Genomic DNA, 8,215 nt, shown 5'->3' with positions numbered 1-8,215 from the left:
CTCACCAGAGTGGAGTAGAGGGGTAGAATCACCTCCCTCGATCTGCTAGCCATGCTTCTTTTGATGTGGCCCAGGATGCAGTTGGCTTTCTGGGCTGCAAGTGCGCATTGATGGCTCATGTTGAGCTTCTCATCAAGGGCTGCTCTCAAGCCATTCTCCGCCCAACATATATTTGTGCCTGGGACTGCCATCACCCACATGCAGGCTCTTGCACTTGGCCTGGCTGAACTTCATGAGGTTTGCACAGGCCTTCCTCTCAAGCCTGTCCCTCTGGATGGCATCTCTTCCCTCCAGCATGTTGACCACACAGCTTGGTGTCATCAGCAAGCCTGCTGCGGGTGCACTCAATCCCACTGTCCGTGTCGCCGACAAAGATGTAAAAAGCAGTGGTCCCAGTACGAACCCCTGAGGAACGCCACTTGTCACTGGTTTCCACATGGACATTGAGCCATTGACCACAACCCTTTGAGGGCGGCCATCTAGACAGTTCCTTATCCACCAAGCGGTCCATCCATCAAATCCATGCCTTTTCATTTTAGACACCAGGATGTCACGCGGGACAGCGTCAAACACTTTACATAAGTCCAGGTAGATGACATCAGTTGCTCTCCCCTTATCTACCAGTGCTGTGGCAACATCATAGAAGGCCACGAGATTTGTCAGGCATGACTTGCCTTTGGTGAAGCCACATTGGCTGTCACCAATCACCTCCTTATTTTCCACGTACCTTAGCAGAGTTTCCAGGAGGATCTGCTCCATGATCAGGCACAGAGGTGAGACCAACCGGTCTGTAGTTCCCTGGGTCTTCCTTTTTTCCCCTTTTTGACAATGGGGGTTATGTTTCCCCTTTTCCAATCAGCAGGAACTTCACCAGACTGCCATGACTTTTCAAATATAATGGAAAGCGGATTAGTGATTTCATCTACCAGCTCCCTCAGGACCTGTGGATGGATTTCATCCAGTCCCACAAATTTATGCACCTTCAGGTTCCTCAGATGGTCTCGAGCCTGATCTTCTCCTACAGTGGGAGGTTCTTCATTCTCATAGACCCTGCCCTTACATTCTGCAACTTGGGCAGTGTGGTTGGAGCCCTTGCCAGTGAAGACCAAGCCAAAAAAGTCATTCAGAACCTCAGCCTTCTCCGTATCCTGGGTGACCAGGTCTCCTGTTTCCTTCTGGAGAGGGCTCACATCTTCCCTAGTCTTGCCTTTGCCCCTGACATACTTATAATTTTTCTTGTTATCCTTCATGTCCCTGGCCAGATTTAATTCTATCTGGGCTCTAGCTTGCCTAATCTTGTTCCTGGCCACTCGGACAGTTTCTCTGTATTCCACCCAGTCAACCAGTCCTTACTTCAACCCTCTGTAGGCCTCCTTTTTGCTTTTGAGCTTGTCCAGGAGCTCCTTGTTAATCCATGCAGGCCCCCTGGCATTTTTGCCTGACTACTACTTTCTCAGGATGCACCGCTCCTGAGCTTGGAGGAGGTGATCCTTGAATACTAACCAGCTTTCTTGGGCCCCCTCTTCCCTCCAGTACTTTTTCCCATGTTACCCTGACATGAACCCTCAAGAGGGATCACGTCTGCTCTCTTGAAGTCCACGGTAGTGAGCTTGTGCAAAGACCTCACTGCAAGGACATCTCTGTCAAGATGATAGAACTCAACTTGCAGTTACATTTGGGATACCGTGTCTCCTATACATTTTTATGCATTTACTTTATGCATAATTCTGTAGGTAAAATCCTTTTCATAGCAATCACTCTGTTTTCAAATAGTTTAATTTGATGTCAGATGACAAGTGAAGATGTGTCAGACAGGGAACCACTATGCCCAGCACCTGTGTCTGGAGAGCTTTTAGAGGATACTTCTAAAAATCTGGATGATATTTATATAGACAGGTGCAAACAAACTGTCACAGCAGGCAGGTATCATTCATAAAGAAATGAGATACGTCACAGAATTCTTTTGGAAGATTTCTCCTCTCCTCTATGTTTGCAAGTGTTTAAAAGCCTCCCGGTATGTCAGCTTCTGCTATTTTTCTCATGAACAAAGAAAAAATTGGCATTTGAGATGTGCAATTTTTGACATTTTGTACTTGTATTCTCTTCAAAACCCAAATATTTTTATTAAAAATTTTGAAAAAAAAAATCTTCACCTTGCCATTCCATTATTCCACTGCAATACTGCACAATATTTCAATACATTAAAACATGATGACTAATTCAAGAATTGGGTCAGTCGTCATTAAAAGACTTAAACTGAAGCAGATATTTAAGCTTATATTTCACAGCTTGCATCCATGAGTACTTGTGGATACAATTAAGGCTTCACTGCTTGGCTCAGAGCCACTAAAACTGTAACATAATACTGCATTTCAACCTCCTAAAGAACTCAGGGGAACTTCTTCACATCCTGAACATAAGAAGTCCTTCGTTAATGTTTTGAAAGCCGAATGACAGTGTTCATCCTATCAACTATGTCCAACATCATTAGAGATGATCCTCAAGAGAAGTACGTACTGTATTAAATAAAAACACTTCATTTCTTACCTGTGTGGCTTCCTTGATAGCTACACTAACCACAAAGCGCTGAGGCATACAGAGGAGGTAACGTGGCTTGCTTAATTCCTTATTCCTGCCTCATTTAAGCCCGTATCATGGAATTGCCCCATTATGAATTTCTCCTTTGAGTCCTTCCTTTGTGCAGAAAGCTACAGAGACAGCAAATCGAAAAAGATAACAGAGCCTTCGGGAATACAATCTTCCATGGTGAATGTTTTCTTGAGAATGGAACACGTTGGGATTTGTGGTGCAGTGCTGAAACATGCGCCTCCGAGAATGCACCATCATTCTTGGTGGTAAAATTCCGATTGTAAAACATAAATCTGTTCCAACTCTTTTGTTTATGTTTTGTACTTACAGATTTGATTGATCTTCCATTTCTATTCAGATTTTTTTCTTTCCAGAATATTCAGAGCTGGGGTGCTACCTGTAGTAAGTGAAAAGATCTAAGCTTTTGGACAGCTCATACTACATTCTAAGCTTAACGTTTTGATACATACAAATTCAGTATTGTTGCTGACCTCATCGCTAACTATTGTAGTGTTTTAATATGTAGTGGTAAAATGTAGTGCTGCTGGGGAAAATGAAAGCTTCAGAGTACAAAAATTGGCAGAAAATGTTCTGTACCTTTAGTTTACTTACACGTTTTTCCCTTTTAAGCAGAAGGAAACAGTGAGGAGATAACAGCGATGTGGTTGCTGCAAAAAAAAAAAAAAAACTTCAGAAAAAGTACTCCAGGTCCTCATACTACACAGAAATAAAAGCAGAATTAGAGAAGCTGTCTTTAGAGAAAAAAAATTAATCCACCAGCCCAGATTTAGAACAGCCCAGGTAGTTGTAGCTGGTCCTTAACGTTTCAACATTTAAAGAGTTATAAATGTGATCGCACAGACTATGCTCTGATCTGAAAATAAAATAAATTTCAATATACAACAGTGGCTTCTGAGAAAGGAAATAATCAAATTAAGGTAAGCTACTCACATTTTGAACAGACTATGACACAATATTGCACAGACAGTATTTACCAAGAAACTCCTAAACTTTTCTTGCTTTACACTGCCTATTTTAGCAGTTGGCCATCTGTAAGAATGTATTTACATATAACAAGTGTTTCTTCCTGCACTACTCAATACTTAACTCTGTATTTCGCTCTGCAGAGAAAAGTTAAACATACTGCCGGTATGATTTCATTTCCATTGAAGTGGCCAATATGACCAGAGCAAATCCCAGAACTCTTGCCCAGGAAGAATTCCTATTCATCTCAATGAAAGGACAGACTCTGCTGCTCCTGAGTGCATCATTTTTTTAGCTCATTTGCTCTCAGTGATTTTGATGAGAAGACCCACACACTAACGAACCAGCAGCAGCACAATCTAGCCATGAAACTGTTAGCTGAGCTCTGCGGTTCCGTAATGAGATTTATAAAATTCTATACCTTAGCTGCATGAACAGAAATTACAGCAGTAGTCATGTCAGACTTCACTGTCACACTATAGGCTTTAAATTAAGATTATATTTTTCTCTTTTTATCTAGCATTCTACTTCCCATATATATCTGGGTCAGAAGAAGATAGGACTAATAAACTGCTTGATCACTCATGACAGACTATTTTCTTGTACTTTGGAAAAATTAAAATTGGCAGCGGGTGCTAGTGCCAACCTGCCCTCGCTCAAGATTAAAGTTAGAACCGCTGGCCCACTATGGCAGAGAGATGAGAATTTTGCTTTCTTTCCTCATTCCGACAGAGGGGCACACAAATCAAGCTGAGAGAAAGGCAAAAGCGAAATAGTAAGTAAAACCTTGGTTCTCCACTTTTGTTTGGGCACTGAGTACTACAATGAGATGGCTTGCACAAGCCAGGAGATACATCATCCGTATAGCCACTATAACACGTACCTTTATGAACAAGGGAAGCAGGAAAAAACCCAGTGATTAGTAGGAGGGGAAACGAGTCCAGAAACCCTGAGGTTAAAAGGCTTTGAGTGTGTGTGTGTGCGCGTCTGTATGTTGATACTATGGAGATCCTTAATAATTGCTTTGTAAAAGCTTGACCTTGTGACAAGAATTAGACTCTCAAGGATCTCGTAATACCCCAAGGTTAATGGTCCTGACTTGTTTCTCACAATCTTTTCTATCTCCCCACCCTCATTAGGGATGGATTTTACAAGCATTCTTTGAGAGGTACACGGCTCATTAAAAGCTTTTTTCATTAATCCGCTCCAAATTGGTCTTGATATGATCCTGCTTTCCACTGCAGTTGGCTTAGGAGCCGAATTATCCCTGACATTCGCTCCTTTCGGCAGGACCTTAGTGATAGGGTACCATGGATCAAGTGGTTTATAGTGTTAAGACTCATGCATTGCTCGGGCTTAAAAATGACATAACTGCCTGATACCATTGTTTTCCTGAGATTTTTGTCATTTGAATTTAGTCTTAAATGATTGTGATGTACAGAATTTAATCATTCTGATTATATCACAAACTCAATTGAAAATGTGTTTTTGTGTGTGAAAATTCATGTTTCGGGTTGCTTACATTTAACAGTAAGTGATTTAACGTGGCCTCTAGGAAACTTTACAAGACTTACTTATGTTTAGGTTTTACGGGAAATTATCCAATCTGGTTGAAGATTTTTTTTCTTTTAAATCCTCCATCTGAACTGCTTTCAAGTAACTAAACCTAAATCACAAGCTGAAGGTTCTTACTTTCTAAAGACGTACTACAATTCATTTGAATTGATTAGTTTGAAGGAAGCTTTATGTAACAAAAATCTTAAAAAGCTACCACCTGAAATTTTATTGCTTTCAGGACAGAAAGTAAGGTTTTTATTATATTTTCAGTGCCACTAACTGAAAGTAATTATTTCTTGTAATGAATGGAATGCTCCATTTGCTGTAATCGACCAACTAATGTTTTCATTAAAGGTGCAGCCGCCTTCACCATGGTGATTACTCTCATCCCAGCACCCACACAGCCAATTTGACAGCTCTAGCACAAGCAACTGGACCAAATGCCGTGAGTGTTGCTCGCCTCCTAACAAACATTTGTTTTGGTTTTTACGACTGTGAGCGCCAAAAGATTTTTTCATTTTCTTCCCCTGCCTCTGATACGACACGCAATTACATTACTTGAAAAAAATAATTTCTAACATAACGCTGTCAAACAGTTCAGTGCAACCCCTTGGAAGTTTGCAGTGTGTTTACAGTATTATTTGGAACGACGTCTGACAATGCTGTCACACTCACTACACTGCAAACCTGATGCCTATAATACTTGAAAAAGAGCATGTCAAAAGGGCAAAGGTACCTTGTACAGAAGAAAATTTGTATTTGATGCTCAGGCCTAGTCACTCTCTCTGCAGTCTCTCTTATTTCACGCTGAGGCCTTTGATGAAAGCACTTCACAACTGTGCCACCAAGGCTGCACGATTTCTGAAGTTGCCACCGAACTGTTGAAAACCACCCTTACCCAAGAAGATAAGGACATTACATGGAATTGCAATCGTCACAAAACAAGCGTAAGAGAAGTCACCAGACATACTGATTAACCCATACGGCTCACGAACCCAAGAACGGGCAGGTCAAAATGTGTTCACAGGCCCAGACACTTTCTATCGGTTCTTGCCCCTATTTTTGACTACATTCCTGCTGCAGAAATCCAAACATAACTAATGCCTAACCTGTTAAAACAAATAAAAAACTAAATCGTGCTTCTCCAGCCTCATGTATTTCTTTCGTATTCAGAGAGCAATAATCTTTGCCCCGTAGGGTTTTGGTTCCTGCTGTCTAAGCAGGTCCTTTCATTCCCAAGAAAGCTACCTTGCCAATATCCTAGGCACCTTTTTTCTTCAAAGAATGCAACACTGCCGTTATTCCCTCGTTCTCCAGTATTATGAAACAGCCAGCTGCCTCCTGTAAGGAACTGATTATATCTCCATTGACCTAATGGGCACAGAGTCAAGCGCTTCAGGTGCAACGCCCTGCTCTGGGTGACTGCAGACGGGCACCTCGGATAACGCGATGAAAACTGTTTCTGGACTCGCGCTGGCATCAGCCCAAGGTGAACCAAACCTCTTCAAACAATCCCTGTTACGATCTGTAGTTACATATTTTCTGTTTGCAGATTTTTTCCTCTGGTATCCTGATAAATGTGACAAGTATTCAAATTTTCCTTTCCTGGATGAAAAATTCCGGTGTTCCTCTCTACAGACCAATAGGGCTCGGTTTTCTGCACATTTTATCCAAATAATCTTCCAAAAGACACCACCAATTTGGGGAAAAAAAAAAAAAAGAGGCAGTGGTTGTCTAATATTAACTGATAAATGCTATTTTCATAAACGTCAACTGTCTCTTGAACATTCATTAAAGTGCAATCACTCACTTCGTATTTAGCTGTGTATTTTTACAGAAAAGGTATGGCACAGGATGAGAGAGTACAATTTGATAATTTAAATAGCAGCAATGCCAACAAAGGTTCCTGGAGTTGCTCCTCTGGATTTTCCATGTGACACGCTTGTTTTCTAAATAATCTGTCTGTGTGATTATGGTTCTTACAGACATGAACAACTTCTTTCAATCTAAATATTTTCCTCCTTTTTGAATTCTGTCAGATAGAGCTTATGTTCGTCTCTACTGCTAGCTATCAAAAAAGGGAAAAGACTTATGAACATAACATAAATGCTTTTTTCTCTCCCGGTCTGAGTCTCCCTCCTATTGCTCGTTGGGCATGAATTCACAGACAGACAGCAAAAATCCTTGTCAAACCTGTTTCTTAACTTAATTGTTTTAAATGAAGCAAAACCCAACTGGCCTTTATTACACAGCTCTAACGTCACAAGAACATTGCAAGAAACGGAAATTTCTTACCAGGAGAAGTGCATGACTCATGCAAGGATTCCTTCCCTGCTTTCTGGGGGTTGCGATGACAAAGCAATCGTTTTTCTGAAATGGAAGCTGGAGGTTCTTGCAAGAGGACTTGCTGCCTGTTTAGAAAAAAGGGGTAGAAGCATCACAAATCTTAAGCAAGTTATCTGTGCTCAAGTTTCCAGAGCCATGCCTCAGTAAATCCACCTCAGCCCTTGATAAGCACTGCTATGATGAAATGGGTCATATAGGGAAAGGAAATGCTCCTAAATGAATCTCCTCTTGATGTTTACCTGGCTTAGCAGGACTAATTGGCCAAGCAGGGCAAGTACCTTTACAGTAATAGCATTCGAAGCTCAGTAACATAAAACAGTTTTAAAACCAGAAGAGCTGCATGTCTTTTCTATATGATAAACCTACTTCGGCTGAGAGCTTTTCGGATCTGAGGCCGTCTCCTCCTGCGTCGGGAGATGGTTGGGAGGGAGCGAAGAGGCCGGGTGCTGCCAGCTGGGGAAGGAGACCACCAAGAAGCCCCGGCCGTGGCGCTCACTGGAGTCAGTTGTTCCTCTGGGTCTGCAGCAGTAGAAGTCTCAAAATCTAGACAGCGGTTAAACAAATTCTAGCTCTATAACAGTTTAATATTGTTGCTCTGTTTTGCGCGAGTAGTCTTTCAATGAACATTTAGTCCCTGGAAATATCTCCTAATCTATTTTTTACTCATTGCAAGGCTTTGCAAATGGGTGAATTCACTGGTCTAAATTTTTGTCAAAACGTCACCAGCAAATCTGTGGCT

This window comes from Chroicocephalus ridibundus, chromosome 5 (assembly GCF_963924245.1).
Source record: "Chroicocephalus ridibundus chromosome 5, bChrRid1.1, whole genome shotgun sequence".
Taxonomy (NCBI): Eukaryota; Metazoa; Chordata; class Aves; order Charadriiformes; family Laridae; genus Chroicocephalus; species Chroicocephalus ridibundus.
This window is presented reverse-complemented; position numbering follows the sequence as displayed.